Below are 19,397 nucleotides of genomic sequence, written 5' to 3'. Positions count from 1 at the left end.
ATAATTGGTTATTTTTATTTGTGATTCGTGTGTTGTCATCGACAATAGATAATTGTGCAAAATTTCCACTTTATCCGAGATGGGGAAGTGGGAGAAATGACGTGTAAAAGAATCCTCCCAGACAGAGTGAACTGATATCAGTAAGCTTTAAAAAAAACTCGGAAAACCTGCAACACAATTTTGCTATTTTGTTAATACTGTCACAGATTACATTATAGAATTGCTTGTACATTTCACTTTTGAAAGTAATATAAGCCCTCGACATGAGTCTCGGGATTTAATCCTCAAATTTAGACACTTGACATTCAAGTCAGGATTTACCCAAGGGACGTAATTAGTATGTTTGAAATCTATTGGTTGATTTGAATTTAAACAAAGACATTTTTGAAAAGAGTTAGCGCCAGAGAATTGGCGGTAGTAAGAAGGTAAAGGGAGTCGATAAAATAAGGTTCTTGTAGATAGACACGTTTTCTAAGAGCTCTGTTTGAAAAGCCTTTGTTCATGCTCATTGATTTGTAATTTGTACATAAACTGTACTTACGTTGTATTTAATAAAGTTCCAGAGTTTTGTTTTATCAAAAGATTCGTCATTGGTGATTCTAGATCTTCATTTTTTGTTAACTATTGAATTCAAGTAAAATCCCCGGCATCACAACACGTCATACCATCTAAATGTTGTGACATAATTGGCACTCTCCGACTAACAAAAGTTCATGGACAACTTTTAACCAAATTTATTCAAGATCTAGGACCAATTTCTAAACTCTTCAAAGGAACTTCATTCTTATTTAACGGAGGACAGAATTTCTGTGTTTAACAGGTCAGTTGGTTGTCGATAATTCTTTTATAAAGATTTTCGTTAGAGTTACGTCTAACTCACGAAAACTATTATTATATGTAATTGGCAAAAGGAATAAGACCAATATACATAATAACTGGCATTATTAAAAGACCAGTAAAGCAAATAACTGGCATTATTAAAAGACCAGTAAAGCAAATAACTGGCAATATAAAAGACCAGTAAATCAAATAACTGGCATTATAAAGAAGACCAGTAAATAATCATTTGAGCAGCACAAAGTAAACAGAAGACCAGATTTAACCAACTGTTAAACCAGTAAAAAGTACATCGGCTCAATAGATCTATATTATTATTATATCTGAGATAATACAATACAAGAAACTAACAAAAAAATTAAATATGGCTTCCAGTTCTAGAACACAACGATTCTTCGAATTAATAGAATTTGCCAAAGAAAAGCAAATTTCAAAGCCAGACCAGTGGGCAGAGAAACAAGAAGAGAAAGAATATCAAGAGCAAGAAGCTGAAAAACAAAGGCAAGAAGCTGAAAAACAAAGGCAAGAAGCTGAAAAACAAAGGCAAGAATCTGAAAAACAAAGGCAAGAAGCTGAAAAACAAAGGCAAGATTCTGAAAAACGCATGCAATTAGAAGAAAAAAAATTGCAAGACGCCGAGAAACAAAGGCAAGCAGCCGAGAAACAAAGGCAACATGAAAAAGAAAAAATGGAATTCGAAAGACAAAATAAAGAAAATAAAGAAAGCATTTCAATTCAAGGTCACTCAAGTATGTTTGACAAATACAGATTAATGAACAAAATATCGGCTTTCAACGAAAACATTGACAATATGGACTCGTATCTCATAAGATTTGAAGAAATAGCTACAACATCCGGTCTACCTGAAGCACATTGGTCGAGCTCACTCCTTACCCTCTTGACTGGCAAAGCTGTCAACATTTGCTCACAACTGTCCATCAATGAACGCAGCACTTACTCTGATATCAAGGAAGCTCCACTGCGCCAATACGGAGCAACTTCAGCCAACTATAGAAAGAAATTCTATACTGAAAGGCCACAGCAAAATGATGATCCTCAAATTTTTGTAGTTAATATGTCAATGTGGTTTGATAGATGGGTATCCATGGCAAAAATAGAAGAAAGTTACCAAGCTCTTCGTCAACATATTATTATCGACAACATCACCTGAACAAGTTAGCCAAAATAATCACATGGCTACCTCAATTACTCAAGATATGCAGAATGCAACAGAACCAGTTACTAGTCCAGTAGCCAGCAACAATCAAGAACATTCAACATGGACACCCCCAGTTACATCAAGCCCATCCCTACCGGTCATAAGTCCACCTCCAATTCCCGAATGTCCATTGTTGAACTTTGAAGAACAAGACGACATGCCCAGAGTCTCTAACAATGATACAAGAACTCTAACTAGTCAAACTGAAGTCCATCAAGACAAGTCATATTTCACACATGATGACTTCAAAGAAGAACAGAAACGAGATACAACATTGCGAATACTTTATCAGAAGGCTCAAGCAAACAAACAGCTGAATCTACCAAATAAACCATATTTTCAAGATGGCCTCCTGGTGAAGAATGCCATGCATAAAGACAATACCATTCAGCAAATAATAGTGCCACAGAAATACAGGAAAGAAATACTGGCAACAGGACATAACATTCCACACGCCAGCCATATGGGTGTAGTCAAAACTAAAGCCAGAATCCTCAAAGAATTTTATTGGCCAAGTATCATTAAAGACGTCAAGAAATACGTGAAGTCATGTCATATTTGCCAAGTCAAAGGACCTAAGAACAACAAATCACAGGCACCAATTCAAGATATGGAATTGACAGACAAGCCATTCCAAAAAGTCTCAGTTGATTTGATTGGTCCTATGCCAGTAGCTTCAGCAAGAAACCATCGATATGTCCTGACATTGATTGACACATGTACAAGATGGACAGAAGCAGTACCTCTAGTCAACATTACAGCGCTTGACATAACCAGAGCTTTGTCAGAGATATTTTCCAGAATTGGTTTCCCAGAAGTTATCCTCTCTGACAGAGGCACACAGTTCACAGCTGACATTACCAAAGACTTCATGAACATGTACCACATCAAGATGAAATTCACAACGCCCTATCATCCCCAAAGCAACGGGCTTTGCGAACGATTCAACGGTACTTTGAAGAGGTGCATTTCAAAAATAGCACACGACAATCCACAGAATTGGGACTTATTGCTACCAGCAGCTCTGTTTGCATACAGAGAAAGTCCTCAAGAAACCACAGGATTCTCACCTTTCGAGATGGTTTATGGCGCCAACCCACGAGGACCAATGGCAATCCTCAAAGAAGCTATTATTCGCCAAAACTCAATCTCATCAGAAACCAAGACAGCGTTTCAACATGTGCAAGATACCAGAAACATAGTCATATCTGCATGTGAAAAAGCAAATGAAGCCACAGCCATAGCAAACTCCAATACCAGAATGAGAGTCAATGGAAACAGAACACTGAAACAATTTGAACCAGGAGATCAAGTATGTCTGTTACTACCAGACAAAAGCAACAGACTATTCATCAAATGGCAAGGTCCATTCCCCATACTCAGAAAGATAACAGATGTTGATTATGAGATAGACATACACAACAAAAAGAAAATCTATCACGTCAACATGTTACAAAAATATAACACAATAACTGAAGGTTCCACAAGCCCAGAACAAAATGAAAGAGCCATATCATGTCTTGCAGTCATACCAGAAGAAGATGAAAATGACACGTCTGAATTTGACGACATCAATATGCCACAAACAACTACCAAACAAACTGAATTTTGGCAAGACATCAAACTCAATTCAATGACACCGCAAAAGCAGAAAGAACTGACTACCATTCTCAAAGAAAATTCAGAAATATTCACAGATGTTCCAGGCAAAACGTCAATTGCGGAACACAATATAATACTTACTGATTCCAAGCCTACTAAAGCAAGACCTTATCCATTACCAGTACACTACAGAGACTTTCTTAAACAAGAAATTAATCAACTATTAGAGCAAGGAATCATTGAACATTCCAACTCTCCATATGCTGCACCAATAGTTCTTGTCAAACGAAAGCAAACGACAATTCCAAGAATGTGTGTCGACTTCAGACAGTTGAACAAAATAACCCAACTCGACTCATATCCTATGCCAAATTCTGAAGATCTTATGACTAAATTTTCAGAGGCAAAGTTCTTCACCAAAATAGACCTGTCCAGAGGTTATTATCAAATACCAGTCAGACAAGAATGCAAACAGTTTACGGCATTCACCACAGCTTATGGACTATTCCATTTCAACTTCATGCCATTTGGTCTAGTCAACGCCAGCAGTACCTTTAATAGAGCCATTCACAGCATACTAGGCAACCGCTCTGACACAGTGTCATATATAGATGACATTTGCATATTCCATAAGACATGGAACGAACATATCAAAGGACTACAAGAAGTTTTCAGCATACTGAAACAACATGGTTTTACCATAAAGCCTAGTAAGGTAGAACTAGCCATGTCAGAAATATCCTTCCTGGGTTATAAAGTCAGCTACAATTCGCTGAGACCACAAGAGAACATTATTCAACGCATACTAGACATCAAAGTCCCCACCAGTAAAAAGCAAGTGAGAAGTATTTTGGGTCTGTGTAATTTCTACAGACATTTCATACCAGGTTACACAGCACTCATAGCTCCATTGACCGAAATCACTAAGAAAGGACAACCAACGAAGATTCCATGGTCTACAGAGTTACATACCACGGTTGAGAACATTAAAACTGAATTTTCAAGAGACACTATTCTCAAACTTCCAAATCCAGAGAAGCAATTTTACCTCGCCACAGATGCTTCATCTTCGGCCATAGGAGCATGCCTAATGCAGAGTTACCAAGACACTTCACAGAAATGCCAAGAGACGTTGCACCCAGTATTTTTCATCAGCAGGAAGTTGTCACCAGCTGAAACCAGATACTCAACCATCGAACGGGAATGTCTAGCCATTGTATGGGCCATTGCCAAGTTCTCCAGATATCTACTAGGTGCCCATTTCACACCCCTAACTGATCATGCACCACTAGCATTTCTAAACTCAAAGAAGTTAGCGAACAGTCGTTTAACTCGTTGGAGTCTACAACTTACAGACTACCAATTTGAGGTCAAGACAATTCCTGGACGTGAGAATGTCTTCGCTGACACACTTTCCAGATGTATTTAATTCTTAACATAATTGTATATATATTTTTCTTCCACATATTTTTTTCCACAGGAGTTCTATATCAGATGTTGTATTTATTTCAGCACCAAGCAACCCACTGAGGAAAGTCACTCATTCAAGATACTTTGTTTATTGTTTCAGCATCTTTGCATATGACATGCATCAGACATTTTAATTTTTAAATCATGAGCATTTTATTTCAGGTATTTTATTTCAGGTCGAATATTTTTGCATATATCCTACTATAATAGTACAGATACATGACAGACAATTGGAATTTTTCATTGCTTCACACATATTGAGATTTATATCACATTGAGTATTATTTTCTCAGAAGATTGTCATGTACTATCACAATTATTTTTTTTCTATGTCAATTTTTCATATGCAATATATTTTTTTCCATGTACACATTTTCACAAATGAGTTATAATGTCATATTTTAATTTCATCATGAAGCTTCATAACTTATTCAATTCAAGATTTATGCTTTGTACAACTTTTGATATTGTTCATGACAAGCATTGTCTCATTTTCATAACCACTTGTATAGTGAAACAGGTGTTCAAAGTCATCAATAATTTTATTCACTGCATTTACATATTTTTTATCTCCAAGTTGACTTTATTTTGTCATATGTTACCTCAACCATTTTTCTATAATTTCATGTATGGTATTTTGTGTATATTTAAATATTTTTAATACATATGAGCATTTCTATTACCATACAAATGCTAAATGGAGGGGGGGTAATATGTCACAGATTACATTATAGAATTGCTTGTACATTTCACTTTTGAAAGTAATATAAGCCCTCGACATGAGTCTCGGGATTTAATCCTCAAATTTAGACACTTGACATTCAAGTCAGGATTTACCCAAGGGACGTAATTAGTATGTTTGAAATCTATTGGTTGATTTGAATTTAAACAAAGACATTTTTGAAAAGAGTTAGCGCCAGAGAATTGGCGGTAGTAAGAAGGTAAAGGGAGTCGATAAAATAAGGTTCTTGTAGATAGACACGTTTTCTAAGAGCTCTGTTTGAAAAGCCTTTGTAATATGGTTCATGCTCATTGATTTGTAATTTGTACATAAACTGTACTTACGTTGTATTTAATAAAGTTCCAGAGTTTTGTTTTATCAAAAGATTCGTCATTGGTGATTCTAGATCTTCATTTTTTGTTAACTATTGAATTCAAGTAAAATCCCCGGCATCACAACACGTCATACCATCTAAATGTTGTGACAAATACATAAGGTAACATGTAATTGTAAGTTGTCTGTGTGTAGGTGTTTGTGTGTAGCGAATTAACACTGTTCGACCTAGCTTGATAAATCATGATATGATTTTTTTATTATATCATTGCAGAGGCCGTAGCTTAGAATCCACCGCCGTCAGCGGGGGTCCTCGATAAAACACGTTTTTATTTAAGTTGCGTCGCTTTTGGTTTTTCATTTTAGACAAAACACAAACATGAACATTTCGCAGAAGTTCGTGTTGCGACAGTTTAAGTCATTGACTTTGCGAGTCGATACTGTTTCATTCTCATAAGACGGCTACACAAAACACAGATCGATAGCAGGAACTAATTTCCGTTGTCTGCACAAATGGAATCTCTCTCTTAACTATCACTGCACCATCTCAACCACATCCTCAGTGGAACTTACACAGTGGCACGAGTCTCCGACCTACAACAAAGACGATAACAATTTAATAACAAAGGCATATAATGTTCTTCTCTTAGAAGTAGCCATTATTTAGTATGTTGCCACATATGTCGAACATGTTGGGTCTTGTATCTGATAGTAGAAACACTATACAGGATAATGATAACAAACAATACAATGCCATTGTCTCTGCTGTTGTGAGGAGAAAACAAATAAATTGATGTCATTCCGGAGTATATCAGGAACATGTAGATCCGTGAAGTGCCAGAGTTAGTAATTGTCAGACTGCAAATTATAGCGACAAGAATATGACACAAAAAAAACTATTGCAAGGTTAACCGCTGCATTAAGATCAGGAGTGTTGGAGTTTCAAGATACGAGGCAAGGAGGCCAGCAGGAAAACAAAAAACTCAAAGCCAACAAAAAGCTGAGAGAAGACACAGGCCTATCAGCAGTAGAGCCAACTTAGCCAAGCCATGAGCCGGCTTTTTAAACTATAGGCTTGCACTTGACAGTAATGTTGGAGTTCATAGGAAATGTGTTGATCTTCGACCAGGACACAGTGGGTCACTGTCATTGAGCCAACAATGTGGTCAAATAGAGTACAATCTTCTTCAAAGTTCAAACCCACAAGGCTCATGAGAAATGAGCCAACAATGTGGTCAAATAGAGTACAATCTTCTTCAAAGTTCAAACCCACAAGGCTCATGAGAAATGAGCCAACAATGTGGTCAAATAGAGTACAATCTTCTTCAAAGTTCAAACCCACAAGGTTCATGAGAAATGAGCCAACATTGTGGTCAAATAGAGTACAATCTTCTTCAAAGTTCAAACCCACAAGGCTCATGAGAAATGAGCCAACAATGTGGACAAATAGAGTACAATCTTCTTCAAGGTTCAAACCCACAAGGCTCATGAGAAATGAGCCAACAATGTGGACAAATAGAGTACAATCTTCTTCAAAGTTCAAACCCACAAGGCTCATGAGAAATGAGCCAACAATGTGGTCAAATAGAGTACAATCTTCTTCAAAGTTCAAACCCACAAGGCTCATGAGAAATGAGCCAACAATGTGGACAAATAGAGTACAATCTTCTTCAAAGTTCAAACCCACAAGGCTCATGAGAAATGAGCCAACAATGTGGTCAAATAGAGTACAATCTTCTTCAAAGTTCAAACCCACAAGGCTCATGAGAAATGAGCCAACAATGTGGACAAATAGAGTACAATCTTCTTCAAAGTTCAAACCCACAAGGCTCATGAGAAATGAGCCAACAATGTGGACAAATAGAGTACAATCTTCTTCAAAGTTCAAACCCACAAGGCTCATGAGAAATGAGCCAACAATGTGGTCAAATAGAGTACAATCTTCTTCAAAGTTCAAACCCACAAGGCTCATGAGAAATGAGCCAACAATGTGGACAAATAGAGTACAATCTTCTTCAAAGTTCAAACCCACAAGGCTCATGAGAAATGAGCCAACAATGTGGACTAATAGAATACAATCTTCAAAGTTCAAACCTACAAGGTTCATGAGAAATGAGCCAACAATGTGGTCAAAAAGAGTACAATCTTCTTCAAAGTTCAAACCCACAAGGCTCATGAGAAATGAGCCAACAATGTGGACAAATAGAGTACAATCTTCTTCAAAGTTCAAACCCACAAGGCTCATGAGAAATGAGCCAACAATGTGGTCAAATAGAGTACAATCTTCTTCAAAGTTCAAAACCACAAGGCTCATGAGAAATGAGCCAACAATGTGGACAAATAGAGTACAATCTTCTTCAAAGTTCAAACCCACAAGGCTCATGAGAAATGAGCCAACAATGTGGACAAATAGAGTACAATCTTCTTCAAAGTTCAAACCCACAAGGCTCATGAGAAATGAGCCAACAATGTGGACAAATAGAGTACAATCTTCTTCAAAGTTCAAACCCACAAGGTTCATGAGAAATGAGCCAACAATGTGGTCAAATAGAGTACAATCTTCTTCAAAGTTCAAACCCACAAGGCTCATGAGAAATGAGCCAACAATGTGGACAAATAGAGTACAATCTTCTTCAAGGTTCAAACCCACAAGGCTCATGAGAAATGAGCCAACAATGTGGACAAATACAGTACAATCTTCTTCAAAGTTCAAACCCACAAGGCTCATGAGAAATGAGCCAACAATGTGGACAAATAGAGTACAATCTTCTTCAAAGTTCAAACCCACAAGGCTCATGAGAAATGAGCCAACAATGTGGTCAAATAGAGTACAATCTTCTTCAAAGTTCAAACCCACAAGGCTCATGAGAAATGAGCCAACAATGTGGTCAAATAGAGTACAATCTTCTTCAAAGTTCAAACCCACAAGGCTCATGAGAAATGAGCCAACAATGTGGACAAATAGAGTACAATCTTCTTCAAAGTTCAAACCCACAAGGCTCATGAGAAATGAGCCAACAATGTGGTCAAATAGAGTACAATCTTCTTCAAAGTTCAAACCCACAAGGCTCATGAGAAATGAGCCAACAATGTGGACAAATAGAGTACAATCTTCTTCAAAGTTCAAACCCACAAGGCTCATGAGAAATGAGCCAACAATGTGGACAAATAGAGTACAATCTTCTTCAAAGTTCAAACCCACAAGGCTCATGAGAAATGAGCGAACAATGTGGACTAATAGAATACAATCTTCAAAGTTCAAACCTACAAGGTTCATGAGAAATGAGCCAACAATGTGGACAAAAAGAATATAATCTTCAAAGTTAAAACCTACAAGGCTCATGAGAAATGAGCCAACAATGTGGACTAATAGAATACAATCTTCAAAGTTCAAACCTACAAGGTTCATGAGAAATGAGCCAACAATGTGGACAAAAAGAATATAATCTTCAAAGTTAAAACCTACAAGGCTCATGAGAAATGAGCCAACAATGTGGACAAAAAGAATACAATCTTCAAAGTTAAAACCTACAAGGCTCATGAGAAATGAGCCAACAATGTGGACTAATAGAATACAATCTTCAAAGTTAAAACCCACAAGGCTCATGAGAAATGAGCCAACAATGTGGACTAATAGAATACAATCTTCAAAGTTAAAACCCACAAGGCTCATGAGAAATGAGCCAACAATGTGGACAAAAAGAATATAATCTTCAAAGTTCAAAGCTACAAGGCTCATGAGAAATGAGCCAACAATGTGGACTAATAGAATACAATCTTCAAAGTTCAAACCTACAAGGCTCATGAGAAATGAGCCAACAATGTGGACAAAAAGAATATAATCTTCAAAGTTAAAACCTACAAGGCTCATGAGAAATGAGCCAACAATGTGGACAAAAAGAATACAATCTTCAAAGTTAAAACCTACAAGGCTCATGAGAAATGAGCCAACAATGTGGACTAATAGAATACAATCTTCAAAGTTCAAACCTACAAGGCTCATGAGAAATGAGCCAACAATGTGGACAAAAAGAATATAATCTTCAAAGTTAAAACCTACAAGGCTCATAAGAAATGAGCCAACAATGTGGACAAAAAGAATATAATCTTCAAAGTTCAAACCCACAAGGCTCATGAGAAATGAGCCAACAATGTGGACAAAAAGAATATAATCTTCAAAGTTCAAACCCACAAGGCTCATGAGAAATGAGCCAACAATGTGGACAAAAAGAATACAATCTGCAAAGTTAAAACCTACAAGGCTCATGAGAAATGAGCCAACAATGTGGTCAAATAGAGTACAATCTTCTTCAAAGTTCAAACCCACAAGGCTCATGAGAAATGAGCCAACAATGTGGTCAAATAGAGTACAATCTTCTTCAAAGTTCAAACCCACAAGGCTCATGAGAAATGAGCCAACAATGTGGTCAAATAGAGTACAATCTTCTTCAAAGTTCAAACCCACAAGGCTCATGAGAAATGAGCCAACAATGTGGTCAAATAGAGTACAATCTTCTTCAAAGTTCAAACCCACAAGGCTCATGAGAAATGAGCCAACAATGTGGACAAATAGAGTACAATCTTCTTCAAAGTTCAAACCCACAAGGCTCATGAGAAATGAGCCAACAATGTGGACAAATAGAGTACAATCTTCTTCAAAGTTCAAACCCACAAGGCTCATGAGAAATGAGCCAACAATGTGGACTAATAGAATACAATCTTCAAAGTTCAAACCTACAAGGTTCATGAGAAATGAGCCAACAATGTGGACAAAAAGAATATAATCTTCAAAGTTAAAACCTACAAGGCTCATGAGAAATGAGCCAACAATGTGGACTAATAGAATACAATCTTCAAAGTTCAAACCTACATTGTTCATGAGAAATGAGCCAACAATGTGGACAAAAAGAATATAATCTTCAAAGTTAAAACCTACAAGGCTCATGAGAAATGAGCCAACAATGTGGACAAAAAGAATACAATCTTCAAAGTTAAAACCTACAAGGCTCATGAGAAATGAGCCAACAATGTGGACTAATAGAATACAATCTTCAAAGTTAAAACCCACAAGGCTCATGAGAAATGAGCCAACAATGTGGACTAATAGAATACAATCTTCAAAGTTAAAACCCACAAGGCTCATGAGAAATGAGCCAACAATGTGGACAAAAAGAATATAATCTTCAAAGTTCAAAGCTACAAGGCTCATGAGAAATGAGCCAACAATGTGGACTAATAGAATACAATCTTCAAAGTTCAAACCTACAAGGCTCATGAGAAATGAGCCAACAATGTGGACAAAAAGAATATAATCTTCAAAGTTCAAACCCACAAGGCTCATGAGAAATGAGCCAACAATGTGGACAAAAAGAATATAATCTTCAAAGTTAAAACCTACAAGGCTCATGAGAAATGAGCCAACAATGTGGACAAAAAGAATACAATCTTCAAAGTTAAAACCTACAAGGCTCATGAGAAATGAGCCAACAATGTGGACTAATAGAATACAATCTTCAAAGTTCAAACCTACAAGGCTCATGAGAAATGAGCAAACAATGTGGACAAAAAGAATATAATCTTCAAAGTTAAAACCTACAAGGCTCATGAGAAATGAGCCAACAATGTGGACAAAAAGAATATAATCTTCAAAGTTCAAACCCACAAGGCTCATGAGAAATGAGCCAACAATGTGGACAAAAAGAATACAATCTGCAAAGTTAAAACCTACAAGGCTCATGAGAAATGAGCCAACAATGTGGTCAAATAGAGTACAATCTTCTTCAAAGTTCAAACCCACAAGGCTCATGAGAAATGAGCCAACAATGTGGTCAAATAGAGTACAATCTTCTTCAAAGTTCAAACCCACAAGGCTCATGAGAAATGAGCCAACAATGTGGACAAATAGAGTACAATCTTCTTCAAAGTTCAAACCCACAAGGCTCATGAGAAATGAGCCAACAATGTGGTCAAATAGAGTACAATCTTCTTCAAAGTTCAAACCCACAAGGCTCATGAGAAATGAGCCAACAATGTGGACAAATAGAGTACAATCTTCTTCAAAGTTCAAACCCACAAGGCTCATGAGAAATGAGCCAACAATGTGGACAAATAGAGTACAATCTTCTTCAAAGTTCAAACCCACAAGGCTCATGAGAAATGAGCCAACAATGTGGACTAATAGAATACAATCTTCAAAGTTCAAACCTACAAGGTTCATGAGAAATGAGCCAACAATGTGGACAAAAAGAATATAATCTTCAAAGTTAAAACCTACAAGGCTCATGAGAAATGAGCCAACAATGTGGACAAAAAGAATACAATCTTCAAAGTTAAAACCTACAAGGCTCATGAGAAATGAGCCAACAATGTGGACTAATAGAATACAATCTTCAAAGTTAAAACCTACAAGGCTCATGAGAAATGAGCCAACAATGTGGACAAAAAGAATACAATCTTCAAAGTTAAAACCTACAAGGCTCATGAGAAATGAGCCAACAATGTGGACTAATAGAATACAATCTTCAAAGTTAAAACCCACAAGGCTCATGAGAAATGAGCCAACAATGTGGACTAATAGAATACAATCTTCAAAGTTAAAACCCACAAGGCTCATGAGAAATGAGCCAACAATGTGGACAAAAAGAATATAATCTTCAAAGTTCAAAGCTACAAGGCTCATGAGAAATGAGCCAACAATGTGGACTAATAGAATACAATCTTCAAAGTTCAAACCTACAAGGCTCATGAGAAATGAGCCAACAATGTGGACAAAAAGAATATAATCTTCAAAGTTCAAACCCACAAGGCTCATGAGAAATGAGCCAACAATGTGGACAAAAAGAATATAATCTTCAAAGTTAAAACTTCAAGGCTCATGAGAAATGAGCCAACAATGTGGACAAAAAGAATACAATCTTCAAAGTTAAAACCTACAAGGCTCATGAGAAATGAGCCAACAATGTGGACTAATAGAATACAATCTTCAAAGTTCAAACCTACAAGGCTCATGAGAAATGAGCCAACAATGTGGACAAAAAGAATATAATCTTCAAAGTTAAAACCTACAAGGCTCATGAGAAATGAGCCAACAATGTGGACAAAAAGAATACAATCTTCAAAGTTAAAACCTACAAGGCTCATGAGAAATGAGCCAACAATGTGGACTAATAGAATACAATCTTCAAAGTTAAAACCCACAAGGCTCATGAGAAATGAGCCAACAATGTGGACAAAAAGAATATAATCTTCAAAGTTCAAACCCACAAGGCTCATGAGAAATGAGCCAACAATGTGGACAAAAAGAATATAATCTTCAAAGTTAAAACCTACAAGGCTCATGAGAAATGAGCCAACAATGTGGACAAAAAGAATACAATCTTCAAAGTTAAAACCTACAAGGCTCATGAGAAATGAGCCAACAATGTGGACTAATAGAATACAATCTTCAAAGTTAAAACCCACAAGGCTCATGAGAAATGAGCCAACAATGTGGACAAAAAGAATATAATCTTCAAAGTTCAAACCTACAAGGCTCATGAGAAATGAGCCAACAATGTGGACTAATAGAATACAATCTTCAAAGTTCAAACCTACAAGGCTCATGAGAAATGAGCCAAAAATGTGGACAAAAAGAATATAATCTTCAAAGTTCAAACCTACAAGGCTCATGAGAAATGAGCCAACAATGTGGACAAAAAGAATATAATCTTCATCAAAGTTCAAACCCACAAGGCTCATGAGAAATGAGCCAACAATGTGGACAAAAAGAATACAATCTTCAAAGTTAAAACCTACAAGGCTCATGAGAAATGAGCCAACAATGTGGACAAAAAGAATATAATCTTCAAAGTTCAAACCCACAAGGCTCATGAGAAATGAGCCAACAATGTGGACAAAAAGAATATAATCTTCAAAGTTCAAACCCACAAGGCTCATGAGAAATGAGCCAACAATGTGGACAAAAAGAATACAATCTGCAAAGTTAAAACCTACAAGGCTCATGAGAAATGAGCCAACAATGTGGTCAAATAGAGTACAATCTTCTTCAAAGTTCAAACCCACAAGGCTCATGAGAAATGAGCCAACAATGTGGTCAAATAGAGTACAATCTTCTTCAAAGTTCAAACCCACAAGGCTCATGAGAAATGAGCCAACAATGTGGACAAATAGAGTACAATCTCTTCAAAGTTCAAACCCACAAGGCTCATGAGAAATGAGCCAACAATGTGGTCAAATAGAGTACAATCTTCTTCAAAGTTCAAACCCACAAGGCTCATGAGAAATGAGCCAACAATGTGGACAAATAGAGTACAATCTTCTTCAAAGTTCAAACCCACAAGGCTCATGAGAAATGAGCCAACAATGTGGACAAATAGAGTACAATCTTCTTCAAAGTTCAAACCCACAAGGCTCATGAGAAATGAGCCAACAATGTGGTCAAATAGAGTACAATCTTCTTCAAAGTTCAAACCCACAAGGCTCATGAGAAATGAGCCAACAATGTGGACAAATAGAGTACAATCTTCTTCAAAGTTCAAACCCACAAGGCTCATGAGAAATGAGCCAACAATGTGGACTAATAGAATACAATCTTCAAAGTTCAAACCTACAAGGCTCATGAGAAATGAGCCAACAATGTGGACAAAAAGAATATAATCTTCAAAGTTAAAACCTACAAGGCTCATGAGAAATGAGCCGACAATGTGGACAAAAAGAATACAATCTTCAAAGTTAAAACCTACAAGGCTCATGAGAAATGAGCCAACAATGTGGACTAATAGAATACAATCTTCAAAGTTAAAACCCACAAGGCTCATGAGAAATGAGCCAACAATGTGGACTAATAGAATACAATCTTCAAAGTTAAAACCCACAAGACTCATGAGAAATGAGCCAACAATGTGGACAAAAAGAATATAATCTTCAAAGTTCAAAGCTACAAGGCTCATGAGAAATGAGCCAACAATGTGGACTAATAGAATACAATCTTCAAAGTTCAAACCTACAAGGCTCATGAGAAATGAGCCAACAATGTGGACAAAAAGAATATAATCTTCAAAGTTCAAACCCACAAGGCTCATGAGAAATGAGCCAACAATGTGGACAAAAAGAATATAATCTTCAAAGTTAAAACCTACAAGGCTCATGAGAAATGAGCCAACAATGTGGACAAAAAGAATACAATCTTCAAAGTTAAAACCTACAAGGCTCATGAGAAATGAGCCAACAATGTGGACTAATAGAATACAATCTTCAAAGTTAAAACCCACAAGGCTCATGAGAAATGAGCCAACAATGTGGACAAAAAGAATATAATCTTCAAAGTTCAAACCTACAAGGCTCATGAGAAATGAGCCAACAATGTGGACTAATAGAATATAATCTTCAAAGTTCAAACCTACAAGGCTCATGAGAAATGAGCCAACAATGTGGACAAAAAGAATATAATCTTCAAAGTTCAAACCTACAAGGCTCATGAGAAATGAGCCAACAATGTGGACAAAAAGAATATAATCTTCAAAGTTCAAACCCACAAGGCTCATGAGAAATGAGCCAACAATGTGGACAAAAAGAATACAATCTTCATCAAAGTTCAAACCCACAAGGCTCATGAGAAATGAGCCAACAATGTGGACAAAAAGAATACAATCTTCAAAGTTAAAACCTACAAGGCTCATGAGAAATGAGCCAACAATGTAGACAAAAAGAATATAATCTTCAAAGTTCAAACCCACAAGGCTCATGAGAAATGAGCCAACAATGTGGACAAAAAGAATATAATCTTCAAAGTTCAAACCCACAAGGCTCATGAGAAATGAGCCAACAATGTGGACAAAAAGAATACAATCTTCAAAGTTAAAACCTACAAGGCTCATGAGAAATGAGCCAACAATGTGGACTAATAGAATATAATCTTCAAAGTTCAAACCTACAAGGCTCATGAGAAATGAGCCAACAATGTGGACAAAAAGAATATAATCTTCAAAGTTCAAACCTACAAGGCTCATGAGAAATGAGCCAACAATGTGGACTAATAGAATATAATCTTCAAAGTTCAAACCTACAAGGCTCATGAGAAATGAGCCAACAATGTGGACTAATAGAATATAATCTTCAAAGTTCAAACCTACAAGGCTCATGAGAAATGAGCCAACAATATGTGGTCAAATAGAGTACAATATTCAAAGTTCAAACCCACATAGTGTGAAGCAATTGCAATTTTAACGAGCGAATATTTGTGATCAGTATAAAAATACATTAAGTGAGTGCAAAACAAAACTTTCTCTCGTTAAATAAACAAAGAGCTACCCATAAGTGCCACCCAGATATATATATCTTAAGAACCATCCAGAAGTACATTATCAAAAAGACTAAGGTAGTAAGCTTCGGGCAGGGGCGGCTCTTTAACCATTGCTGGCTACCCACATAGGAGAAGGAAAATTATGACTTTAAAACTCTAATGCCTTGCAGCTATACCCAATCATGGGAAAGGTATCGGGAGTCAAGCCTGTGAAAAAAATCAAATAATTCAAACGTCAATGAACAATGAATAAGTTTCAACTTGATCCTAGAAGTCGGAGAAATAACGTGCTCAAAATTCGTTTCAGGTAGACAGAGTGAGTTAATATTATCTTTGTAAAAAAAAAACACCCTTAGTTCAGAGAAAACCACAAGCCATTTACCAACTAATACGATGTGGCTATTTAACCGAAACACAAAATCTGGGACATAAAAGAATGAATGATTTACGGAAGTTCAGATGCGAATCCGGGACGCTAACTGCAGAATTACATCGGAGGATCCTAACCATGGAATCGAGATGCTATAGAAGGAACCTGGGTATCACATACAAAGACGTCACCACCGCACCACAAATGAGATTCGAAACAGGATCACAACGGCAATTAGGCACCACGATGACCAGCTGACCAAAGTTAAAAAACAACAATATAAACTATCACGAGGTGCTCGCAAAAACCTTCCTGCAGGGAACAGTAGGGGAAAAGAAGATGAGGCAGATAGAGAAAGCGATGACAGCAAAGAGTGGACGTACCAATCATTGCAGAGATTCTAGTCAAGGTGAAAGGAACAAAGAAAGACGGTCGTCATATCGCGGTGCTCCAACGGAACAACCAAGACTAATCGTTATAGAGGGCCTGAACACTGACCCGCAACCTGTGACGTGGCGACGAGCTATTGGTCTAAACTGCCCACAAGTTGCGACATCGCAGGTCAGTGCTCAGGCCTGCTATAACGATACGTCTCGGTCCAACTAAGGGATAGGTTAAGGTGACACATGTAGACTAAGATTTGTAAACAATGCATATTCAAAGAGAAAAGTGACCTTCCCTTAATCAAGACAATAATTTAAAATGTTTTTAGTAGATATATATGATTAAAATCATAGAGATATCATATGGTTGACATGTATTCACTACTAACACACCGTTGCTATGTATACTTACTATACCAGATTGTTATTGAATAGAACATAACTACATTCTCCATGTCCATTGCTCAGAACAGATGTGTCAATGATAAAGATACATTTATATCCATTATTGAATATCACACAATAAAAAAAAATTTAATCAACTGCAAACAAAACTTTTTTTCTCCTCTAATTTTGTAAAACATGAATGAAAATATTTCGGCAGAAAAACAAAAAAACTGCGAAAATATAATGAAGCGTTATTCGAACGTGGGCATTCCAAGTCCTTTAAGTCTCAATGAATTATTTCCTTCTAGTTGAGAATAGTCTCCCCTTCTATTCTTACTCCCAGACTTTATTCCAGACTGGAGGCCAATACATGGTGCCATCGGTTGGTTTCCTCTGTAGAGACACAGTGGCCTCTCCCCCTATCTTTCTTCGTCTCGCGCGCTCTCTCGAGAGGATGTAACACCGGATCTAAATGAGTTATCATGTCGACATTCTGATGGGGTGAGTTAAATTTGGACTTTCCCCCTCCCTTCTCTTATAAAAACGGCAATTAGATGAGACAGGAGGAAAAAAAATCACTGTGTGAGTGTGTGTGTGTCTGCTGCTATCTTGGTCTCCCAGCACCTAGAATTCCTACTGTTTTATCAAAGTTTATCTAATCCCACAAATAGGTGTTGCTACTCATTGATATACCCATAAATTATAGTATTCACCACATTTTCCATGAATAACTTTTGATATAACATGAATTAAGTCAGGACTACACTGTCATGACATGTACATGGCCGAACTTTAAAACACTTGGCTTCACTACCGAGGGATCTCAAGTTCAAATTCAGGTCAAGACTGGGACTTTCAACTTCTGGATAAAAAAGGTGGCCCCGTGAATCCACCAATCTCTAATGGTTACCTGACATACTTTGAGGAAGTAAAGACGGTTAGTTTTTGTGCTAGCCACATTGCACCCTCGTTAACAGCCGGCCATAGAAATAGATGGGCTTTGCATCATCAGCCCCATAGAATGCAAGGTCCGAAAGGGGAACCTTTTTCACTTAAATATTCTTCCATATAGGCCTGTGATTCCCAAAGTGGTCTATATAGACTCTCGGGGGTCTAACGCGACCAAGGGGTCTACGAGGAAAAAATAAATAAATTGGGGTCTATGAGATGTTAGTGGATAGAGGTTCTCAATAAAGAAGATCGAGTCTCTAAATTATTTTTACTAAGACTTAGGTCACCCGCGCCGTTCGGAGTATTGGGCGGCAAGCTGTCTTCACAAAGATCTGTCACTGGCAATGTCTGAAGCCTCCTCCCACCTGGTGTCCACTGTTCTAAGGTCCTCCATGAAAGTGTGGAGCCAGGTTATACGAGGACGCCCCTGTTTGCGCCTTCCTCGTATTGGCCTTCATGTCATCGCAACTCTTGGTATGTGTAGTTCATTTTGTCGGAGAACTTGTCCCGCAAACCTCATGCGACGCTGTCACTACCTCACTAAATGTTCGACTCCCAGCCATTTCGTCTCAGCCATTTTTTAGTCTCTTCTCCATTTTGGCAGTTGACTTCCAACTCTAAATTTTATTTCTTATTAATTAATGATTTGTATCTTAGTTGATCCTTTGAATTTCAACCTTGAGTGATTTTTTTGTTGTTTTAAATTTTAACATCATATTAAAATAGCTTAATTGTATTTACATGGAACTAATATTAAACACAATAAAAAAGAAATGTAGATAGTACAGTGATGAGTAAGGGACTTTATTCCTTCCTTAATTGCC

At 37.1% G+C, this 19,397-nt stretch overlaps 1 protein-coding gene across 7 annotated transcripts in view; it reads right to left on the bottom strand.

Annotated features, from left to right (window-relative positions):
• Positions 1 to 19,397, bottom strand: part of LOC106073855 (beta-1 adrenergic receptor-like) — a 74,089-nt gene that overhangs the window by 35,385 nt on the left and 19,307 nt on the right. Inside the window, exon 1 of one of the 7 annotated variants that reach the window (XM_056025401.1) lies at positions 17,648 to 18,026. The exons of the other annotated variants lie outside the window; for them this stretch is intronic. The gene's annotated coding sequence lies outside the window, so the exon portion shown is untranslated. Of the gene's footprint in view, positions 1 to 17,647; positions 18,027 to 19,397 lie in introns of those variants that run through there. 7 annotated transcript variants of the gene reach the window in all.

Source organism: Biomphalaria glabrata, chromosome 4 (genome assembly GCF_947242115.1).
Source record: "Biomphalaria glabrata chromosome 4, xgBioGlab47.1, whole genome shotgun sequence".
Lineage (NCBI taxonomy): Eukaryota > Metazoa > Mollusca > Gastropoda > Planorbidae > Biomphalaria > Biomphalaria glabrata.
Note: the sequence above shows the minus strand (reverse complement) of the source record. Positions and strands in the feature narration are given on the sequence as shown.